At 39.7% G+C, this 25,151-nt stretch overlaps 1 non-coding gene across 1 annotated transcript; it reads right to left on the minus strand.

The window, feature by feature from the left end:
- Positions 1-16,524: 16,524 nt before the first annotated feature.
- Positions 16,525-16,631, minus strand: LOC127077868 (small nucleolar RNA R71). The gene has a single exon (XR_007787635.1). It is a non-coding gene; the product is annotated as a small nucleolar RNA R71 (small nucleolar RNA).
- Positions 16,632-25,151: the final 8,520 nt, after the last annotated feature.

The following is a 25,151-nucleotide window of genomic DNA, read 5'->3' on the forward strand; positions in this document are numbered from 1 at the left end:
CAGAGAAGGATGAAAAGAGCCTTTGATCAGAAAGTGCGTCCTCGAAGCTATCAAACTGGTGATCTAGTTTTGAAGAGGATCCTTCCTCCCGGTACAGATAACAGGGGCAAGTGGACTCCTAATTATGAAGGTCCATATGTTGTTAAGAAGGTTTTCTCCGGTGGAGCCTTGATGCTTACAACTATGGATGGTGAAGATTTCCCGTCCCCAGTTAACTCAGATGTAGTCAAAAAATATTTCGCATAAATTGACCCACTGGACAAAAAGAATAAAAGAGTCTAGGCAAAAAAAGGGCATCCCGGCGAACCAAAAAACAGAAAGAAAAGGTTCGGGCAAAAATTAGGGATAAAAATGAAAAGAATTTGTACACCCGGTAAGTCGAAAACCCGCAAGGGCGGCTTAGGCAAGAATGGGTATCCCGGTGGATTGAAAACCCGAAAGGGCGATCCAGGCAAAAGAGGGATTAAAGCGAAGACTACAGTCTGAGTTATCTGTACTTCATCATGCTTCGTCGTCTTCCATCTCCAAAGATGTGATCGGTCCAGTCATTCTTCTCAGAAGGCAAGGAGTTGGGAGGAAAACTGATGATCTGTGAGTTATAACAGAATTGGGAAATAGTGGATGCCGTGTTCACATTGCCATTAGGATAGATTTTTCCTTTTGTGCGCAATTACCTCTTTCTAGGAATTGCTTCCCAATGTATTCGCCTTTTCAGGCCCATTTTCAATCAATAAAAGTCATTATTCAGATAAATAGCTCTCTTGTTTTTATTTTTACTGTTTTGTTTGCAAAAAACGTCCGAATTTTTGATAAACATTGCATATAAAAACATGAAGGCTAAGCAATAACGTGCAGAAGAATAAAACATTTGAAAATCATTTTGAATGTTGAGGACACTTGAACATATCTTGTCCATGCAACCCCTGGGGCATGTATGTTGTGCTGTTTTGCAGGTTGTTATCTGTAAAGACGATTCCCCAGCAGATCGTTCCCCAGTTGAGTTCCCAGCTGAGTTTGAAGTTGGATTATCCCCACTGAGTTGGAAGGACGTTAAATCCCCAGCGGAGGTGTCAGTGGATTTCTATTCCCCAGCAGTCGGGCCTGAAGTACTGTTATCCTCAGCGTGGTCGTGAGCGCTTATCCCCAGCAGTGTTGTGGATGTCTATCTCCAGCACCGAGTCTGGTGTACTACTTTCCTCACCAGAGTATGCTTTTCCCCAGCAGGGTTGCGGATGCCTATCTCCAACACAGAGTCTGGTGTGTTATCCCCAACAGAGTTGCTTTACCTAGCAGATCTCCCGAGCAGAGGTTTGTGTTGATGGTTTTCCCTAGCAGGTTCCCCGAGTGGATCAGGTCCGGTGAAGATTATCTCCAGCAGAATTTATCCTACCTGTGGATTGGATGAGTTTTCCCTAGCGGAGTAGCGTTTGTTTCCCAAAGCAGAGTTTATCCTACCTGTTGGCAACTCTTCCCAGCGAAGTCGCCTTGTTTAATTCCCCAGCGAAGTCGTCTTGGTTCGTCCCCAGCGAGTTGCCTTGTTTGTTCCCCAAGCGGAGTCCCCGAGCGGATTGGGATCCTTTCCCCAGCAACAGTTTTATTTCTCCAGCATGAGTGAGAAGTCGGTGCTCTCCCCGCAGAGTATTCCTCAGACAGAGTCTCCCCACAGAGTCGGAGTATTTGATCAGTTGGCCCCAGTCAGAGTTCATCATTTTGCATTTGGCATGTAGTAATCATTGCATTCTCAAAATCGCGTAGCATTTCCATTCAATATGGAGCATTACGCCATAGAAAAATTCAAACATATGCATTCATGTGTTGGAACCAATCAGACCATATCCCCGGCAGAGGCGGATCGTTGTTCAAACATCTGTACAACACGTTTGCTACAGTTGCTCCTGACAGCATTCAGGATATTCCCCAGAGAGGTTTATTTCCTCACCCGTCCGCGAACGGAAAGCTTGTTTCTCCCCAGTGGGATCTCCAACAAGTGTTTAGTCTTGCCTTGACATATGTAGATGTCATATTGTGATACCGGTCAGTGTCATGTCAACACCCGCGTGTGTTATTTCTTTGGAGTCGGTAAACACCATCTTTTGGTGTCGGTAAACATCGAGTCCTACCCCGGTCATCCGTCAATGTCTGGTCTTCTTTTGATGTCGGTAAACATCATCTTTCAATGTTCGTAATACCCTTATTTCTTCCCCTCAGGGTTACCTCTCCGTTGGTTTCGATAAACGTTGAGTTTTTCCTATACGTCCGTTGACGTATAGTGATACCTTTCCCCTCAGAGTCTCTTTCTCCGTTGGTGTCGATAAACGTCGAGTTTCTCCTTCTCCATTGGTGTCGATAAACATCGAGTTTCACCTCCCCGTTGGTGTCGATAAACGATGAGTTTTTCCCAATCGTCCGTTGACGTTTGGTTGAGTTATATTTTCTCTCCCCAGAAGAGTCTCCTTCTCCGTTGGTGTCGATAAACGTTGAGTTTTTCCTATACGTCCGTTGACGTATAGTGATACCTTTCCCCAAGGTTTCACCTCTCCGTTGGTTTCGATAAACGTTGAGTTTTTTCCTATTCGTCCGTTGACGTCTAGTTGTATCTTCCCCAGTAGAGTTCCACCTCTCCATTGGTTTCGATAAACGTCGAGTTTTTCCTAGTTGTCCGTTGGCATCTAGATGTATTATCCCCACAGGTCATCCTTTGATGTCTGTTTACCTCTCCGTTGGTTTCGATAAACGTCGAGTTTTTTTCTAGTTGTCCGTTGACATCTAGATGTATTCCTTTCTTCCCAGTTCATCCGTCGATGTCGGGTCTCCTTCTCCGTTGGTGTCGATAAACGTCGAGCTTCTCCTTCTCCGTTGGTGTCGGTAAACGTCGAGCTTCTCCTTCTCCGTTGGTGTCGATAAACGTCGAGCTTCTCCTTCTCCGTTGGTGTCGATAAACGTCGAGCTTCTCCCTTTCGTCCGTTGACGTCTGGTCGAGTCTTTCCCATTCATCCGTTGATGTCTGGTCTCCTTCTCCGTTGGTGTCGATAAACGTTGAGCTTCTCCCTTTCGTCCGTTGACGTCTGGTCGAGTCTTCCCAGTCATCCGTTGATGTCTGGTTACCTCTCCGTTGGTTTTGGTAAACGTCGAGTTTTTCCTAGTTGTCCGTTGACATCTAGATGTATTTTCCCCAGTCATCCGTTGATGTCTGGTCACCTCTCCGTTGGTTTCGGTAAACGTCGAGTTTTTCCTGGTCGTCCGTTGGCGTCTGGTTGTGGTTTCTCTCCCATTCATCGTCTTTCGATGTATGGATGCGACTGTACCTTTGAGGAAAAAATCAAAATCCCTAGTAATACATATCAGATCCCAGTGGAAGCTACCGTTGGTGAACGTTCCTTTCTTGGATCCCCGCAGTTGTGCAAATTTCTACGGTTCTTTGGTATTCAATCCCTGTTTACCCTGAAGGTCTGACAGCCGTTGCTCTCATTCGTTCGGGTTCCCAGTTGATTGAATAGGGGCAGCTGTAGCACCTCAAATTTGCACCTCCCATTTTGTACATTCATTTTCATGTTTAGGTCATAGCATTGCATTGTCCACTGCATAGCATTGCATTGTCCATTGTCAAGTCATCAGGCAAGATCAGTCAAGACTGGTCAAGAGATTCAGTTGTGCAAGCAAGCAAGTGCATTTTCCATGGAAGCAAAGCCCTAGGGTTGGTTCAATGATTTCATGTGACCTAGGGATCATTTTGAAGTGGTTTGGCCAAAGGTTGGGTGTTCAAAGCTCATCAGTCAAGATGCAATTCATCTGAAACCCTAGAAAGTCAACCAAAGTCAATTGTCAATTCAACCATGGATTTGAAGGTGGGAGATGGTTAGAGAGACCTCATTCATGTCCATACAAGTCTCATTTGACATTTCAAACATCAACAATGAAGAATTTGAGGTCAGATGAAAAGTTTCCAAAAATAGTAAGTGACCTGTAATTTGAAATTGCCAAAAATGGAAGGGTTTTCTCCTCAAGTTTACATCATCAAGCAAGCTTCAAATGAAATTTTGTCCAACATGAATGTTGAAGATCTTGCTCTCACCTTTCCAAAAAGTCCAAGAACATGAATTTCTCATGTATGGTTGAAAAGATATGGATCAATCATCGCCAAGCTAATTTGAACTTCAAGAATGCATAACTTTCAAACCATAAGGCCAAATGAAGTGGTTCTTTTTGCAACATTTCTCTCTTGACATGTACTATCCAATTCATGCATCATAAGCCATGCATTTTGATCACAAAAATATTTGCATTTTCATTTGAATTTTGGAGGGAAATTCCAAATTCAAAAACTATGCATTGTTTTCATGTTGTATCACTTGCATTTGGCTAAAAACAACATTTCCAAGTGAATTAAGACAGATTTCGTGTACTGTAGCATTGGCATGCATTACATGAGGGTGAATTGACAAATTGGCATTACACTCCATTCTCACTAATCCCTTGGCATTAGCTTAATTGTGATTAAGAGTTTCATTAGCACAACATATATATAGCATAATCATAACAGAAATTGGATTAACAACACCAGAATTCAGATCTAGATCCAATCTTCACATTTTTTTCTCTCAACTTTTCTTCAATTTTCTTCATACACATTGCTTTGTTCTTGATTAATCCATCATCCACAAGCATAATTGAACAAGATTGAAGCAAGGTTTCAAGGATTTCGTGCAGATTTGAGACTGTTGAAGCATACATCCATTAATGGCAGTTGGAGATTTAAGCAATATCAAGCAAGATTGAGCTATCAACATTCATCCATTCAGTCATATGAGAGCTTAGGATCATCTGTTTCTGCATTGCCAAGCCTAAATCCATCGAATCCAGTTCTGCATCTCCTTGAAGGTTAGAATTCGACTCTCACAATTCATGAAATAGTTGTATGCATGTTGTAGATCTTTTATCCCTGAGTATACTGAGCTTTGTTTCACTAATTTTCATGAAGAAACGAGTGAGATATGTTAGATCTAAGGTTGATACATGAAACTTCTCTTGCTCGAAATTTTTGATGCATGTGGAATTAGGTTAAATTGAGCATGGCATGTTAATGTACGTTGGAAGATCTATCCAATGGTGTGATTGTTTTGAATTTCTGGATGATTTTGTTCTTGAGCTCAAGAACACATTGAATCTGTATGAAGATCCTAGGGTTTTAATTCCAGAAATGTGTTTGATCTTGTTTAGCGCGCTGTGCATGTTGTTTTATGTTTGTGGCCATGTACTGGACCACGTGTATCCTGCGTGTCAAACTGATTGATCCAAAGTGATTTGCGTTGCCACCTAGACTTTAAGTGAAACGGTGAGTTTCGTTGCTAGCGCGCCACATTCAAAAATATGCTCACTTCGATTCCAGCCGTGGACATGTCCATGATTTGCCTTGCATTATTTTCATTTTATGCTATCCATGTTCATACATGCTTCATCATGTTTTTTTGTTTTTTTCATTCATTCAAAAATTCATAACTCCATGATTAATGATCCAAATGACCTGGGAATTTTTGCATGTTGTTCCTCATGATTTCTAGTTTTTTATGATTATTTTTCCAGAAATTTTGCACGTATGAAAAATGTTTTGGCTTAGGGTTTTTGTATGTGTGTGTTTTCTTGACCTACCTTGCCATATGCTTTGTGAAATGATGAGTTTTAATCCAATACTCTTGAAATTTTGCATGCTTAAACTAGACATCTTTAGGGACCTTTTGGTGTTGAGTTTGCATTTTTAGAATTTCTGGTTGTTGAGATATGATCTGGTTAATGTAGGTGTGACAATGTGTGTCACACCTTTTCTTGCTCAACTTGTTGATTTTCTTTGACATGCCAAATAAATGCCAATTGATGTGATTTTTTGCATGATTCTACTTATGGATGTTAGGATGGATCATGAATGTTTGTGGAATTTTTAGACTCATTTCTGATTTGTTTGACATTTTTATTTCTGGATGACCATTTGTGGACTTTTGAATAGTCATGAACTTCAATGATTTGTGAAATGATGGATGTTTATCCTATGAACTTGTAATTTTGCACTTTGTTTCTAGACACTTTGAAGTTTATTGTGGCTTTGTTTTGAGGCATTTATCATTTGTCAATTCTGTTTTAGGCTTGTGCTAAGTTGATGTAACATTTTGTGTCTCAATTGAGCTTGTTTGTGCCTACCTTGCCTTATGGAATTTATTTACCATGCTTAAACTTGTCCAAATGCCTTGATTTTTGGTGTGCTGAGAATGTGATGTGTTCTGTTTAGCCATGATTTTTCTTGGAATTTATTGAATCATTTTGGAATTAATGTAGATTTGTCTATTCTGTTGCTTCAATGAGTTTCCAACTTGTATGCTTTGCCTTATTTGACTTGTGAAATGATTTTGGTGCACGATATGGATGTGGAACTTTTTGGATGATGTTCTTATTGGATTGAAGTTGATTCATGTCAATTTTCATGTTCTGTTTTGAATTATTTCTCCCCCTTTGACCCTAGGCCTTGTCCTAGTGGTTTGTGCTTATGTTTGAGCTTTGTTTTCAGGATAAGAAGCTTATGGCCATGAGGAGATTGATTCATTTGCTTAAAGTTGGTTGATTGTTGAATGTTGACTATTCTTGACTTGTTTTGTAGGTGGCTTTTAGCTCATTTGAGTTGAGCTTGTGCCTTGCTTGTTTGATTATGTACAGTTAACTGTTGACTATTGAACTGTTTGTTTGACTTTTTGAGCTGTGTACTTACTGAGTTAGATTGTTTTCAGGTACATTAGTTGCTTAAGTTCTTTTGAACTTGCTCTTGTTGTTTGCTTGGTTGCTTAACCACTTGAGGTATAGCTCACTGACTTCATGTAGTCTGGAAGACCTGTCCTGTTACTTGGGCAGGCACCTGTCTGAAGTCCTCCTTAAGAGGCAATGCTTGTGTTTGTTTATCTTTGTGCCAAGCAGGAAAAGACCTTTGATAAGGCAATTGGCAGATAAAAGAGATGTGTAGTCCATCTCCTGCTATTCAGTGTGTCATCCCTTTGCTCACATTACATGTTGATGCATTGTGGATATTAACCCGAGATCCTTATTGAGTCAGTCATGTGGATAGAAGAGTTCCTGCTTTCTGAACTCCCACACCTTCTATTTGAGTCAAGCTCTCCCAGGCCAGGGATAAGAGCTGTGAGGCACACCCTTCACTTCCCATTTCATCTGCTTCACCCTAACTCTCAATGTTAGGGTTAAGAGCTAACATCACCCTGATACAGTTGGCTTGTGTTTCACAGCCTAACCTTGTGTGAGCCCACTTTGTTTGTATATAGTGTGTGCTATTTGTGTGATTGATTGCTTTGCTTGTGCTGGTTAGGTTTAGCTTGCTCCCTGTGCAAGTTAGATAGAAACCTTGACCTAGGACCATGGTGAATTCGCATGATAACTATTAGGCTCGAGTTAGTCTCCCTTCTAGTATGTCATTTCCCAGTCTCTGGTTAGGCTAGTCCTTTGTCCCTGCGTAGGGGAACTACGTCGCCCGGATCCTCATACCAGATGAGGTACGTAGGCAGGAGATGAGCTGATCTCTCCGGGCGCCTTTTTTTGTTTTGTTTTGTGTGTGTTAGGAGATGGATGTAAGACCAGCGATTGGCATTCCGTATCCTATTGTTGTGTGCTTGGAGTCCGATGTAAGTCCAGCGATTGGCATTTGGTTTCTAGTGTGGGTGTGTTTGGTTCGGAGTCTGATGTAAGTCCAGCGATTGGCATTCGGTTTCCATGTTTGCCTGTTTGTGTGGAGTCTGACGTAAGTCCAGCGATTGGCAGTCGGTTTCCTGTGTGGTTTTGTTTGGCGTGCGTTAGCCGAGCTACGAGTGCTCTGATTCTTCTTTAGTCCGAGAAGATACATATGCATAGGATGCGACATCCTGGCGAGCACGTTTCCCCCTGTCCCGAACTACGTCGACTCTGATGTCTGTGCTTGACAGACTACGTAGGCCCATGATGCGATATCCTGCCGAGTTAGTTTCTTTTGTCTTTCTGTGTCTCCTTTCAGCCAGTGTGTGCAGTTCGTGTTCAGTTTTTAGCAACCTTTATCCTTCCTTTTGTGCGTGGATCCTGTCGAGTACGACGGATGCGTAGGGGTGCTAATACCTTCCCTTCGCATAACCGACTCCCGATCCCGTCTCTCTCTGGTCGTGAGACCATGTCTTTCCCAGGTTTACTTCGAGCGTTTCCTTTCCCTCTTTTGGGATAAATAACGCACGGTGGCGGCTCTGTTGTTTCGTTTTCCCGCCGGTTTTTCGCGTAATGCGACAGTGGTACCTTACCATATTTCATATTCTACTTAAGTACATTATACCTTACGATGTTCTACAATTCACTTAAGTGCACCGTACCTTACGATGCTCCTTATTTACTCTATCTCTCATTAATCAGTCATTTTGTGTGTGACCCTATAGGTTTTCGCGACATTAGCAATTATATTAAATCACGTATTTAACATAATAAACAGTGAGCGGTATATAGCAACACATCACTACTACCCAATACATGAAAATGTCATGTGATCTGACAAATCCTTTTGTGATAATACTTATGTGTATAATTACCCTTTTACCCTTATGTCTATATTGAACACAAGACATAGACCGTGTCATCCTTGTCCAGTTTAATATTGGGCCCGTAGACATTTATCCTGTTGCGCAGGATGGGCAAATTCCATCTAGGTCACTCATGTCCCTCAACATGCTTCGTGGAGTACCCATCAATTGTCTTTATGGTCATCCAGTTACGGACAACGTTTGATCAACAATAAAGCACTCGACTTTACATCTAGGGTCCATAGTGGTTTCAGGTCGAATGGTGGTATACACCACTATCACCATGAGAATAACTTATGACACTTTGCATAAAATTCTATATGGTATTCTCATAACGGGTCAATCCAGTATAAATATTACTCCTAATATTCATACTTATGTTTAAGACTTGATAACTCTTTACCCATGATCCATGAGATGTGATTATCAGTCTATATACATAATAGTCTTAATTCTTTAATGTTATCCCACTTCATAACAAAGCTCGACTATGGATACTCTAAGAATAGTGTCCTTATGTTTAATGGGATCTCATGATTAAGTCACACTTGATACATTAAACGGACTATCTATTCTAAGGATTTTATTAAACAAACATAATAAAGAAAAATCCTTTTATTATTAATAAATAATTTGATACAAGTACCAAAAGTATTGGCCTTTAGGGCTTACACCAACACAAAACATGAGAAACAATGTCGTGATCATCGTAGTCAGCGAATCTCCAGAATTCCTTCACCAGGTTTGTGTAGATAGGGCCATAGAGACAGTTGAAGTAGGTGATCCAACCTTGATTCTTCAGTTTTGGTGTTAAATTCATACCATTTTCCTTGAGGTTGTCAAAGTCCATCAATAACTCACAAAGAAATTCATGGGGTTCTTGTTATGAGGTTGTAGTTTGAGTAGCAGCAGTGGATGCAACTTGTTGTGGGGATTCAACATGTTGTTCAATGGAATTCATTTGTTGAGAGAACTCAAATACTTGTTGTTCTTGAGGATTCATGATGAAGTTGTTGTGAAGGAGATGAAGAGAAGATGCAGAGAAAGTTGGAGGTTTTGGGTTTGTGTAAGTAGTGAGTAGTGAAAGTGTGAATGTGGGAGTCGTGGGAGTATACAAACACAAGTTAAAAGATTGCAAAAACGATAGTGTTAACTGAGAGGGAACACAAAAACTTATTGTTGCTAAAATCGATTTTTGACAATTATGGGAAAAATTAAATGCAGTTAATGATGGGAGCCTAATCTTAAGATTTTCACACTACTCAAGGGGATCTCAACAGTTTGGCCCTTGAGTTATGAGCTAGACAGGTGTCTAGAAGAGCCAGAATCACACGTTTAAGAAACCACGTGTTGATGTATCTGGAGTCAAGAATACCAAAAGGTTTCTGACTATAGAGCTTTCTGATAAAGATATATTCTAACTTGTAGAAGTATCATAATCAGAATCAGATAAACATCATATGTTTGAGTACGAGTCTAATATTTTATCAAAGATGAGAACCACAGGTTCAGCGTCATTCTGGGCCATCTGCCGTATTTAAAGTTTCCAGAATGAAGAGAAATCTATCTTCATATAATATTTTGTAAAGATATCACCTAGGGGTGGCAAAACGGGCTCGGCCCGCTGGGCATACCCGTTTTGCCAGCACTTTTGTGCGGGGCGGGCCAAGGATTTAGGCCCTCACCCTCAAATGTGTCTGCCCCGCCTCGCTCCGTTTTTCTCGCGGGCTTTTGCGGGCACATGTATTTACATAATTTTTTGCATTTTTAGGCTTAAAGAGTGCAGTGCCCGCGGGCTTTCCCCGCCCCATCCTCACTATTTTGCGGGCCGGGTCTAAGTTTTAGGCCCACTGTAGCGGGGTATTCGTTACCATTATAGATATTGACTAAATCCAAGGTAAACCATACAAGTCGAGTCGCCACCGCACTTCTATTTATCCAAAGGAATGGTTAGAAAGCAAACAAAAACCTAAAAGTTTTATCGAATCAAAAACTAGTAAAAATGTCAGAGATCTGGGTAAGGGGGTTGGTTATACAATGGGAAGGTTTTAAGCACCCAAAACATCCTAGGTACTCCTAGGGAGCCCTTTTTCATAAGTGTTGTTCTAGTCTAAAGGGTGTAGGTATATCTAAAGTACTATTTACTAAAAGGAAGGTTAAAAGAAAATGACTCGCACGGATGTCGCATCCACTGTATACGTATCTCATCTGAGTATGAGAATCAGAGTCTTCGTAGCTTGGCTACCTATGGGTTAAAGAGAAGTGTGCTCGCTAAGACATCGCGTCTTATGCCTACGTATCTCATCTGGAATGAGAATCAGAGCAAAACGTAGTTTAGCTAACTACGGGAACAAGGGTCTCGATTGCCACTAGGGCAAGAGAAAGGGAAGGTCTCGATCGCAACAAGGGCGAGAGAAAGGAATCACAGCAAGGGCGAAAGCAAACAAAGATTAGTTGTTAGTCGTCAGTCAAACTCGGCAAGACATCGCGTCTCGTGCCTATGTATCTCATCTGAACATGAGAATCAGAGTTGTTGTAGTTCGACTAACTACGGGTTAAGGACTGCCATATGAACATGGACTTACAAAAGAGGACACCAGCTGTGTCAAAGGAAAGCGGGCAATGTGTTCAACGTCCTAGCAGTAGGTGTCGCAGCTCGCTGAATCGAGTCTTAGGCAGTTACCTCTTTGCAATAGAACGGACTGACATGCCACAAGATCGGAGACGCACTGAAGGTCTAAAAGTGAGGAAGCTCTGCTCTAGAGTTGTCATGCAATATGGACCTATGTGTTAGGATTTACAAAGGGGAACATTTACCTAATGTTAGCATGCAAAGAATAGGGGAATTCTACATATGTTATGATACAAAGGGTTCTACCTAATGGGTGCTACCTAAACGGAATAAGAGTCGACAGATGGAGCGCGGAGAAGAGTTACGGATAAGGGTAGATGGCGATGCCGGAGGCAATCGACTTACAGGTAGATGGCGATGCCTGAGGCAATCGACTTACAAGAGGATGGATGAATGTGTGTTGGTTCTGTTAAGTTTTGAAAATGATTACTCGACGTTGGATCGTGCTTTTGATCTTTTTTTGAAATGGTTATCGAATGTTCGTTTTAATTCTTGTATTAACAGGTGACTAAAGAAATAAAGAAATAAATATTATACACTTTATGGGAGAGGGGTACATTTTTTGTGAATGGGGATTGTTCATGGCAAACAAACAATAAGAATATATGCCTCATACATCATACAAGTAGGCAACAATTATCAATCAGATCGGATAAATAAACAATATATAATCAAACCAAAGAATCAAATATTGGAGCATTTAAATAATGCATGGGAGTATGAACATGTTAAATAATCAAGCAATAGAAAGCATGAATGAGAGAAACAAGTATAAAAGATAACAGATGAATCAAACAGATGAAAATATGCACATGAAGGGTCCACTAAATAATTTAATCAGGAAATGAGGTAAGGACCAAATAAAATCAAGGTAAAAGGCCTCTAATACATGGCATATGAGATGAACGAGGGAGGATCAAAAGATCTCTTCAATTGCCATAAGCAATCCCTAAGTCAAACACCGATCATAAAGAAGTCAACTGAAAATTCAAGTCAACTTAAAAAATAACAAATAAATAGCAAATTAACCAATAAAATTATGAAAAATTAAACTAAATAAGGTGGGGTCAGGACATCATCATCCCCCAAAAATATTTAAAAAATAATGAAAATTGACACGTGAATTAATTAAAACAAAACATAGGTCAAACCAAAAGTCAATTAATAAGACTAGGTTAGAAATAAATCAAGAATAAATAGTAAATTAATCAAGAAAATTATGAAAAATTAAATTAAATAAGGTGTGGACAGGACGTCGTCATCCCCCAAAAAGATTTTAAAAATAATGAAAATTGGCACGTGAATTAATTAAAACAAAACATAGGTCAAACCAAAAGTCAATTAATAAGACTAGGTTAGAAATAAATCAAGAATAAATAGTAAATTAATCAAGAAAATTATGAAAAATTAAACTAAGTAAAGTGAGGTCAGGAAATCATCATCCCCAAAAATATTTTAAAAATAATGAAAATTGGTACGTGAATTAATTAAAATAAAACAGAAGTCAAATTAAAAGTCAACCAACCAAACTAGGTAAAAAATAAATTTAAAATGTGAAATAAAATTCCAATAAAATGTCAGGTTGACCATGAGACAGTGGTCAACCTTCATCCCAAAAATCAAAATCTAAAAATAATTTTAACTCGTAAAAATAAAATCAATAAAAAAAGTGTGTTAAAATGGACCATTTAGAATAAATAATTAAAATAAAATATTAATATTAAAAAAATACGAAAATAAAACTTATATAAAATTAAATAAAACGTTAAGAAAGGTGAAAAATAGTTTTGGGTAATTTTATGGACGAAGAAAATATTTTAAATAAGAAAAAGAAATATGAGAATGGAAGGATTAATGGTGATGAACATGGTAAGCAAGCGTAGATATATCGAAACATGGCCATGGAAGAGATGATTACCTAATGGAAAATAGAAGTGGAATGGGATCTGATATGTGATGAAACTTTGCCTCCTTGCCACGAAATTCCAATTCCCCTTTAGGGTTAGGGTTTCAGCTTCTTAAATAGGGTGGATTAGGTGTTCTCATGGGCTTTTTAATAAGTGATTTATCCATAAGAATAAAAGTGTGAAGTGAGGTGTAAAATGTTGTTATTTTGGGCCAAACTTAAGTGAATGCATGTTCAATGCATGGCCAAAAGAGGTAAAAAAAACGTGACTGGTTTGTGCAGCATGCTTAGAAAATCTGATTGGGACAGCCAGACCCAAAATCTGCCTAGAAAATCAAGTCATGGTGCCCACTTTAAATGAATGTATCTCTCAAACCATGGATCCAAATGAGATGATTCCAAAAGGATGTGAAAGAGGACATGGCAAGGTACAATTGTTTTAAAGAAATTATTTTCAAATAATTCCTTGAAGTGCAAGAAAACTGGCCAAGAAGTCTTGACAAATTTTGAAGATTTTGGACTTAGAAATTTTTCTAAGTGTCCTAAATAAACGTCTCACTTTGACTAAGCATAACTTTCTCAATTCTAATCCAAATGGAGCAAAATTTATATCTCTAGAAAGATTGGAACAAGAGGAACAACATTCATGTTGGAGAAATTTTCAAATGGAGCTTTTATCTTGATGAAAAATGGGCTTGAAGTGAGTGCAACGATCATGAAAACTTGCCCTAAATGGAAAGTCAACCATTTCCAAATTAAGTAACTTTTCCAATTCCTGATTAAATGATGAATCCATGATCCAACCTTGATCAAATTTCACATGTAGGATCCCCTAGGCATGGATTTTGAGATTCCACTCTCAAAATGTCAGGAGTTGACTTTTCTGGCCCCACAGTTGACTTTTCCCAAACTGTCTGATTCCCGATCCCATTGATCAATTGAAGCACTTCTAGCTCAAATAAAGAGCTGATTTTTTGTATGTAGACCCTTGTGGACATATGGAGGGCCATGGAAAAGAGTTTAACCCAAAGAATCAGAAATAAACTGATTTTATACCAAACCCTAGTTTTAGGGCAAAATGATCAGGAACTGATTGCACTGATTGCCAATGGATCTTTCTGAGATAATTGTGAATCTTTGATAACACTGAAATTTACCGTATTTTCGACTCCGATTTCACATGCATTCTAGTTGTTTTATTATCATTTTGTTGTGTTATTGCTATGTTTTTCTTTGTTTTCAGGTTTTTACTTTAATCGGAGCCCGATCGAGAAAAGGAGCGAAAAAGAGCCAAAAACCCTAAAATTCAGCATTTTGTTCTTGTGGCCTACCCCATGGCTGGCGCCATAGACCCTGCCATGACGTGTCCAAGCTCAACTTCCACGTTCCCCACTACCTCCACTAAGGCGCCTCAGATTGGCCTTGTGGTGGGCGCCATGGCCTTGTGGTGGGCGCCACAAGAGGAAAATAGTTTCCCTCCCATTTTCAAGTTGAAGGGCATACAAGTCATTTCCATCTTTTTACTTGCTTATAAACAGAAACTCGAATTCACTTTTACAATCATCCAAACTTAGAGCAGAGGCAAACTCAGAGCAACTTTGTTTCACTTAGGCATATATTCAATTTTATAAAGTGGTAATCGCTTCGCATTGGAGTGTTACCACAATTGTGTAATCGAGTCTGTGATAGAGTCTGTAATCGAGTTTGGAGCACTTTGGAAGGAAGTTAATCCTGCCGCCATTTTCATTTCCGCTTTGCAATTTATTTAACCCTCCGATTGGAGCAGGTTTTTATTACTTGTCTTTATCTTATTTATTTTCCCGCACTCGCTTTACTTTATTTATTTTCCCGCACTCGCTTTACTTTATTTATTTCCTCGCACTCGCTTTACTTTATTTATTTCCTCGCACTCGCTTTACTTTATTTATTTCCTCGCACTCGCTTTACTTTTATTTATTTCCTCGCACTCGCTTTAAATTATTTATTTCCTCGCACTCGCTTTAAATTATTTACTTTCCGCACTCGCACTACTTTTATTTATTTTAATGCACTTTTACTTTACCATGTCTAACTAAATTTATAAGGTTAGAATGTAAGGATCGTAATTGAACCGATAATCCGTACAATTGTTCGTAGAAACACTTAAGGGCTATTTTAACTTTCAACTTAAGTTTTCCCGCACTTCAATTCCGTTGGGTAAGATCGAAAGCCGTCCAACGTCTTTTTAAACTTAATTGTTTTTAACTATTTCAAAAACAGCGAAAGCGCTTTGTTTAGTTCATTAGGAGATTTTAACATTAAGAAGAAAAGAGATTTTAAAACTATTTTCGGACGCGTTTATAAGTTTAGAGTCTGGTTCGTGAGAACCTCTTTTGGTTAAGAAATCCAGGTTATAATACTTTTCAACTTAGTCAAGATACTATATTTCTTAAAAATAGGTTTACTACTCTAACGCAATGCGCACCTTTTTATAAGTGACAATAAGAGGGTTTGATTAGGGAGTACAACTCGGTTCTGAATACGCGAAAGCGACAGTTCCTGTTAAATTAGTTCTTTTCAAAGTAGGAAACATTTCCCATAAGTAGTTCTATTAGAAAGTACTTGGATTATTAATTGATTACGTGAATTACATTCGACTCTGTCTTTATTTATTAATCTTTATTCAACAATTTACTTTCCATTGCACACTCTAAAAACACCTATTTTGATTGCCTTTGATAAACACCATAACAATAGATAACGATAGATTGACACTTGGTCTCTGTGGATTCGACAATCTTTTATATTACTCTGACGCGTTCGTATACTTGCGAAACACCGCATCAAGTTTTTGGCGCCGTTGCTGGGGACCAATTTTGTCAAATTTCATTTTCCTGTTGTTATATCGTTTAGACTTAGGCTATTTCTCGCCGGTCAATGCGAAGAACTCGCAGCACCGGAAGTTTAAGCTTAGTATACCCTCTGGCGGAACCTGAATGTTACGCTTGCGCACGTTTATTCTTTCATAGAATTAAGAGAGCTATGGCCGAAGATCAAACCAAAGACCTCTTAAGGACTTTGCTCAACCATCAAATGAAGAACCTAGTTCTAGTATAGTAAACCCAACCATCCCAGCTAATAATTTTGAACTTAAACCATCCATGTTGCAACTAGTGCAACAGAGACAATTTGCAGGTCTCGCTACCGAGAACCCTAACCAACATTTAAAAATATTTCTTCAATTAGCAGACACTTTTAAAACCAATGGAGCTTCTCCTGAGGCAATACATTTAAGATTATTTCCTTTTCCCCTCAGAGATAAAGCCCTATCATGGTTAGATTCCCTTCCACCCAATTCCATTACGACTTGGGATAACCTTAGAAGAGTATTCCTTGCTAGATATTTTCCCCCGAGTAAAACCGCCGTTCTTCGAAACCATATAACTAGATTTACCCAAAACCAAGGAGAATCGTTGTTCGAAGCTTGGGAGAGATATAAAGAGTTGTTACGAGCATGCCCACATCATGGTTTAGAAAATTGGTTAATCATTCAAACCTTCTATAATGGACTTCATTACAACACAAAGATGACCATCGACGCTGCCGCAGGCGGTGCTCTGATGAATAAACCTTATCCTGAAGCTAGTGCCCTCAATGAAGATATGGCTCAAAACCATCAACCATGGGGAGTCGAACGAGCGACAGTTGAGAAGAAGGAAGCCCAAGGAGGAGTGCATGAACTAAGCTCTATAGACATGATGCAAGCTAAAATGGACGCATTAGCCCTTAAGGTCGAGCATATGTGCATAAACCCGAATACTGTAGCCGCAGTTTCGTCGGATTGTGAGATATGTGGAACCAAAGGACACCAATCCACAGAATGCAGTCTATTAAACGAAACCCACTCTGAGCAAGTGAACTACACCCAAGGGAACCCATACTCGAATACCTATAACCCTGGATGGAGGAATCACCCGAACTTCTCCTATAAAAACAATAACCCTATTCAAAATAATGCACCTCCGAGACCTAGTTATCAAGCCCCTAGATCAAATCAACCTATGCAACCTGTACCACCAAAGTCGAGCCTTGAGAAAATTATGGAAAATTTTATCACCTCTCAAACCCAACAAAACAAGAAGTTCATGAACCAAAACATTCATGTTAACGAATTGATTACTCAGTTAGGAACCAAGGTTGACCAAATAGTTACTCATACTAAGATGCTTGAAACCCAGATCTCTCAGGTAGCTTTAAACCAAGCCCCTCAGACTACACCTGGAGGACAATTTCCTTGACAACCTCAACAAAATCCAAGAGGACAAGCCAATGCCATTACCCTACGAAGTGGGAATGCTTATGATGATCCACCAAACCCTAGATTGAGTGAACCCGAAACTTCTAAGGAATGTACCAAACCCATGGACGAAGTAAAGGAACCAGAGGAATCTGAAAACCAGGAAGGTCGAGAAAAAGGAGAAGAACCTAAAGATAAAACTTACGTACCACCCCCGCCATATAAACCGCCTATACCATATCCGCAAAGACTCAAACAAACCCAGATCAATAAACAGTATCAAAAATTTATTAAAGTTATAGAAAAACTTCATGTAGAAATCCCTTTCACATAAGCCATCACCCAAATACCTTCTTATGCAAAGTTTCTCAAAGACATCCTTACCAACAAACGTAGACTTGACGATCCGAAGCCTTTGGAATGTAATGCTATTTCCGAGAACAAATTAGCAAAGAAAGATAAAGATCCTGGAAATTTCTCCATTCTTTGCCTTCTGGGTAATCATGTCATCGAAAAAGCTTTTTCTATACTTAGGAGCTAGTGTGAGCATAATGCCTTTAGCAGTTTGTGAGAGGTTAAACTTAGGAAAATTACAGCCCACTAAGATGTCACTTCAGTTAGCCGATAGATCTGTTAAGTATCCGATAGGCATTTTAGAAGATGTTCCTGTTAGGATAGGTCAGTTATTTATCCCTACTGATTTTGTTGTCATGGACATCAAAGAGGACAATGATATACCAATCCTTCTAGGTAGACCATTCTTATCGACTGCAGGAGCCATAATAGATGTCAAGAAAGGAAAGTTGACATTTGAGGTAGGTGACGAGAAAATAGAATTTATACTTTCGAAATTTCTTATGGCACCTGTGATGAGAGATTCGTGTTATGCCTTAGATATCATTGATGAATGTGTTAGAGAATTAGAACAAAAAGAAATTATAAAAACAATTAAGTTACCATCAACTCTCATAAGGGAAGATGATGACTTTAAGAAACCCTACATCGATGATAACCTTTACGAATGTTTATCCCTTACACCAGATCCTATGCCATGCCCTAAGAAACCAACCTTAGAACTTAAGGAACTGCCTAAGAACCTGAGATATGAGTTCCTCGATGAAAAGATGAACCGTCCAGTTATAGTCAGTGCTACCTTGAGCCAAGAGGAAACGAACCAACTTTTAGACGTTTTACGAAAATATCCCTCAGCCTTAGGATATAATATCTCTGACCTAAAAGGTATAAGTCCATCCGTATGCATGCATCGGATTTCACTAGAAGAAGATTCAAAACCCTCCAGGGAACATCAGAGAAGAATAAACCCTATAATGAGTGATGTTGTTAAAAAGGAAGTTCTTAAGTTACTTGAGGCAGGTATAATCTATCAGATCTCGGATAGTAAGTGGGTGAGCCCTGTGCATGTAGTACCTAAAAAGGGAGGCATCACAGTCGTGCAAACCGATAAAGGCGAACATGTAGCAAAACATTTAGAAGGAGGATGGCGGATGTGTATAGATTATAGAAAATTAAATAAAGCAACTAGGAAGGATCATTTCCCTTTACCATTTATAGACCAGATGTTGGAGCGTCTAGCCAGACACTCTTACTTCTGCTATCTAGATGGATACTCTGGATTCTTCCAAATACCTATCCACCCCGAAGATCAAGAAAAAACTACCTTTACATGCCCTTATGGAACTTTTGCCTACAGACGAATGCCATTCGGCCTCTGTAATGCCCCAACTACTTTCCAACGCTGCATGATGTCAATCTTTGCAGATTACCTAGATGGTATCATGGAAGTGTTTATGGATGATTTCTCGGTTTGCGGATTTGATTTCCACAATTGTCTTGCTAACCTTGAGAAAATCCTGGAGAGATGCGTGGATGTGAACCTCGTGCTAAACTGGGAAAAATGTCATTTCATGGTAACCGAAGGAATAGTCTTAGGACATATAGTTTCTGAAAAAGGTATAGAAAACCTAAAACCCCCTAAAACTATCAGAGAAGTCCGAAGTTTTCTTGGACACGCTGGATTCTACCGGCGTTTTATTAAGGACTTCTCCAAAATAACTAAACCTTTAACTGGACTTTTAATGAAAGATCCTGAATTCATTTTCGATGAAAAATGTAATGACGCATTTAATCTTTTAAAGCAAGCATTAGTATCTGCACCCATTATGAAACCACCTGATTGGTCAGAACCTTTTGAGATAATGTGCGATGCTAGTGATTATGCAGTTGGATCCATTCTAGGACAAAGGAAAGATAAAAAATTACATGCCATTTATTATGCCAGTAGAACCCTAGATGCTGCCCAACTTAACTACGCAACAACTGAAAAAGAATTACTCGCTGTAGTTTTCTCTATAGACAAATTTAGATCTTATTTAGTAGGAGCAAAAATTATAGTTTACACCGATCATGCTGCCATTCGTTACCTATTAAGTAAAAAAGATGCCAAGCCCAGATTACTCCGATGGATTCTATTACTACAAGAGTTTGATTTAGACATTATAGATAAAAAAGGCACTGAAAATGTAGTAGCTGATCACCTTTCTAGGCTAGAACATCTGAAACCTGAACTAGTACCCATAAATGATGATTTTGCCTATGATAGACTGATCGCTAGAGTAGAAACCATTGAAGATAATAACCTAGATCCTTATGAGCACCCTCAAAATTCCTTAGCAATAAGTAACGTACCCTGGTATGCAGACTTCGTTAATTACCTAGCTGCTGATATAGTACCCCCTGATCTTGACTACCACCGCAAGAAGAAATTCTTCCACGATGTGAGAAACTTCTATTGGGACGAACCACTCCTTTTCAAAAGGGGTAAAGATGGCATTTTTCGCCGTTGCGTTCCAGAAGAAGAGGTAAATAATTTTATCAAGTATTGTCATTCTGCACCTTATGGTGGACATGCGAGCACCTCTAAGACATACGCCAAGATTCTTCAAGCTGGCCTATTATGGCCTACCATGTGGCGTGATGTTTATGCTTGCATTGTCAAATGTGATAGATGCCAACACACTGAAAACATTTCAAGGCGTGATGAAATGCCTCTAAGAAACATTCAGGAAGTAGAACTCTTTGACGTATGGGGTATAGATTTCATGGGACCTTTTCCACCATCCTTAGGAAATAGGTATATCTTAGTAGTTGTAGACTATGTGTCTAAGTGGATTGAAGCTATAGCTGCACCCACAAACGACACTAGGGTAGTAATCAAACTATTTAAAAACTATATATTCCCTTGATTTGGAACACCACGTTTAGTCATAAGCGATGGAGGATCACACTTTATATCGAGAATATTTGACAAACTTTTAAGAAAATATGGAGTTAGGCATAGAGTATCAACACCATACCACCCACAAACTAGTGGCCAAGTAGAAGTATCTAATAGGGAGATAAAATAAATCCTAGAGAAAACCGTTTCTATTTCTAGGAGAGACTGGTCTCAGAAGCTTCAAGAAGCATTATGGGCCTATAGAACCGCTTTCAAAACCCCTATAGGAACTACTCCTTATCAACTAGTCTATGGAAAATCATGTCACTTACCATTCGAATTAGAGAATAAGGCCTATTGGGCCATTAAAACTTTGAATTTAGACTACCTAGCCGCTGGAGAAAAGCGTACCCTAGACATTCATAAACTAGAAGAACTTAGGCAATTTGCCTACGAGAATGCAAAAATATATAAAGAGAGGACTAAAGCCTATCACGACAAAATAATAGTAAAGAAAAATTTCAATATAGGCGATCATGTTCTCCTTTTTAACTCTAGGTTACGACTCTTCCCTGGAAAGCTACGTTCAAGATGGACTGGTCCTTTCGAAGTATCCAAGATTCTGAGATCCGGAGCCGTAGAAATCAAGAACGAAACCTGTAGTCCATTCATTGTAAATGGACAAAGACTGAAGCTCTACGAAGGAGGAGACATTCCAGCATACTACTCAAGCCACACCCTGATTGATCCACCAATTCCTACTACTACAGGTGTATAAATTCTAATCGTCAAGCTATTGACGTTAAACAAGCGCTGCGTGGGAGGCAACCCATGGTTTTTCTTTCATTTTACTTTTTCGCATTTATTTTATTTTATTTTATCATATTTTGCATTGAGACTAAGATTTGAATGGTTTGTATTTTCAGGATCACTTTCTTAACTTTTACAGGATGCATGATTTCGATGACATGCACGTGGCCTATAGAGATAATGCTCAGAGGGAGCGCTACATCACTCTGTATCAGCGCCCTATGGCACCCACACGTTATCCTGATCAGCAGTGTATGGAGGCACTGGGTATCGAGCCGAGTATCCGATTCCTTAGCCACCAGCTCTACTGGGATGAGTTTGCTGATGACTTGAGTAACACATATAGGAACCTGACTTTGAAGTTCCGGAGTTCATTCGACTATGACCCATATTCTGGACCAGATGGGTATGCTGCTTTCAGGCTTTTCGGAGTTGAGTACTCCTGCAGCCAGAAAGAGTTCGGCGACTTATTGGGCTTCCAGACTACTCCTGATGCTATCCCAGAGACACCTATGGGATATTTCCTGGGTAAGGAGGTTGAGAAGTTTTGGAGTGATATATCGGGTGGCGGAAGCCAGGATCCATCTATGCAGCTGTCTCATGTCATACATAACCCCACATTCAGATATTTTCTGATGATATTAGCACATTCCTTCCTGGGAAGGCCGGATGCAGAGACACTACTGAGTGAAGAGGAGATCTTCCTATTATTTTGTGCATCCCAGTCTCGCCCAGTCGCATGTGGGAACTTTTTATTATACAGTCTCAGTGGTATCTCCAGATCCACCGAAGGAGTCATCCATGTTGGCGGAATCATCACGTAGATTGCTGTCGCTTTAGGTCTGTCTCGCAAGTTGTTACATCTTCGGATCCACTGTAGGTACACTACCATGGACATCGACTTCTGTTTGACCAGAGGATTGATGAGGAGAGCCTCTTTCCACCCATGTTAGTTTCGACTGCTAGTCGACAGCGAGGCTATCCATTACTTCATATTGCCAGATCCTATGCTGACCAGTGTGCATGATCCAGCGAATTGGAGTTATGCTCTGGAGGGCCAGGGATAGACCGTTAAGGAACCAAGATCACCACCCATTGCTGAATACACACCTACACCACCATCTCCCAGAATCATTGTTTTCTCTAATAATCTTTCATTGCAGACACCCGACATCCGCACTCAAATTGCTGAGTGTCGTAGAGAGACGCAGCGCTTAGACAGGAGTTGGCTGACCTCACTTTACAGATGGGAGTGTCTAACCTCACCATGCTACTGAAGCCGACTGTCTATATCAGGAGATCGCAGAGCTCAAGCAACAAGTAGCCATGCTCCGTGGTTCCTCTCAGGAAGATGACATCCCCACTATATGATCTCACCATTTAATCTTATTTTATCTCCTTTTTATATTTCTCATATTTACATAACTCATCTTATATTATCGCATTTGGAATATTATAAAAAATATATACATTAGTATTTCTATCTTTATCTATATATGTTCTATGTTTATTTTATTTGCATTTTAATTTTTCAGTTATTTATTTATTTATATTTAATTTTTGTTTTTGTTTTTGTTTCATTTTTATTTATTGTTTTTACCTTTATAAAATTATGCAAGTCAAAGATACTAGGAAAATCACAAGACAAATGCTATCCGGACCCCTCAAAGCCAAAAGACAAGAGAAGCCCAAGCCAAAGGACCAAAATTCGGCCCAGTCAGATTTTGCCTTGTGGCGCCCGTCATAGACCCTATGGCGCCCACCACAGCGTCTGTAAAAGGTCGGGGCAGAACCCCTTTCTTCACCATTTTTGCAACTTACAACCTCCCAAACCCATTTTTTCACCTTGGAAAAACATTCTTGAACCCACAAAAATCTCATACTTTTCTAACCACCACACCACACAAATCATTATTCCAATTTCCATTTTCAATTTCATCCGTCGGATTTTGTAAAAATCCAACCTTTTCACAAACCACTTCATCTTCTTCATCACTTCTCAAGAGCTTTCAAATGGAGTTTAACGGGTTCATTCTTCGAGGAGGGAAACCGGGGGATAGACAAAGAAAAATTATTGAACGGTTGCAAAATCGGGAAATCCTCCCGACAAGGTATGTTGACGAAAACTGTCTCTACACCTTAGGTATCTATCATAGCATATTTCATTTATTAGATAATTTAGGTTCGCATAATTTATTTTCCAATAAAGAACCTACCTATGAGCGGTTGACAATTGAATTTTTGAGTTTCTTAATTTATATTGTCAACCCTAACACTGCTAGCACAGTTGGTACTGTCAAATTTAGAATGTTTGTTGTTGAATACCAATTCAGTACCGACGAACTAGCCAGCTTGTTAGGAATCCCTCATGGGGACGATGCTATTTGTGAGGCCCCTTTGGATTCCGAATGGTCTGTTGAGGTATTTTCCTTCTGGGAGCGTCTATCAAACACTTCCATAAACTCTTTTGAAGGAGTTCTTGCCTCAACTATCCATAACCCGGCCATCAGAGTTTTTCGATATCTGTTGGCATGCATTATTTTTGGCCGGGAGAATCCAAATAAGGTTAATGCTAGAGAGCTTCTATTTTTACAAGGGAGCCTCACAAATAGACGTATTAATTCGGTCCCGTTCATGCTTGCTCATATGACTTTAACTTTGAATAAAGCGGGACCGATTTCTTTTGGTGGATTGATTACATCTATTGCTCGGGCGCTTAACTTTAACGATGAGATGGCTACCCTAGACCCCCTACCTCCTCGCACAATTAACCTAAAATTTCTGAGAGACATGAAATTGTGTCGCTCGAGGAGAGAAGGAGGCTATATGCTTATGGTTCATGGTGTAGCCATCCCATCTGTTGTTTTACCGTGCACTAGACGTACAGATGTACGAGATGAAAGGAATTGGACCTACGCTTTAGATGCCCCACCTGTTTTGGGTCATCTTCCTCCTAACATGCCTGATGAGGCGGGACATGACACTGATGATGAATATGATCGGAGAGAGAGATCTCCCATACCCCATGTGTCCCCCCATCATCCTTCACCGCCACACACCGTACCATCTTCTTCTTCTGCAGGTACCACTCATGGCTTCTATATTACAGAGGAGATGTGGCGTGACCACATGTCTAGAGATAAAGGGGTGACGACCTACTCTCTACCATCCCGCAACAAATGACGGATAACATGAACTTCATGCGAGAGTCGCGGCGGAGGACAGACAGGTCCTATGACACTGTTCTATAGTCCCTGCAAATGATCACAGATACACAAGCCCGTCAACAAAACTACCACCAGAGACACATGGCACTAATTGAAGCCACTCAAGGTTCCATTATAGGTAACCTTCGAGAGGTGAGGACCGCTCAGGATGCCCTGATGGTGAGGATGGTTCAGAGAGATCGTCATCGTACCCGATCCCGTCGTCCACCTCAGGATGGCGAGGGCACTAGTGGTCAGCAATAGGTTGTCAGGTAACTCTTCCCTTATCTTATTTCGAAACATTTGGGACAATGTTTGATTTAAGTGTGGGAGGAGACTCTTTCGTCTTTTCTTTATTGCTTTTCTCGTTTTTCCTTTATCGCTTTTTCTTTACTGTTTTTAGATAGTTTATTTATTGTTATTTCCTTTTAGTTGTTTATTTTGCTTTTTAGTATAATGCATGAGTTTGACGAGTCACCAAATATAGTAGATCTTTAGTACAAT

This window comes from Lathyrus oleraceus, chromosome 4 (genome assembly GCF_024323335.1).
Source record: "Lathyrus oleraceus cultivar Zhongwan6 chromosome 4, CAAS_Psat_ZW6_1.0, whole genome shotgun sequence".
Taxonomy (NCBI): domain Eukaryota; kingdom Viridiplantae; phylum Streptophyta; class Magnoliopsida; order Fabales; family Fabaceae; genus Lathyrus; species Lathyrus oleraceus.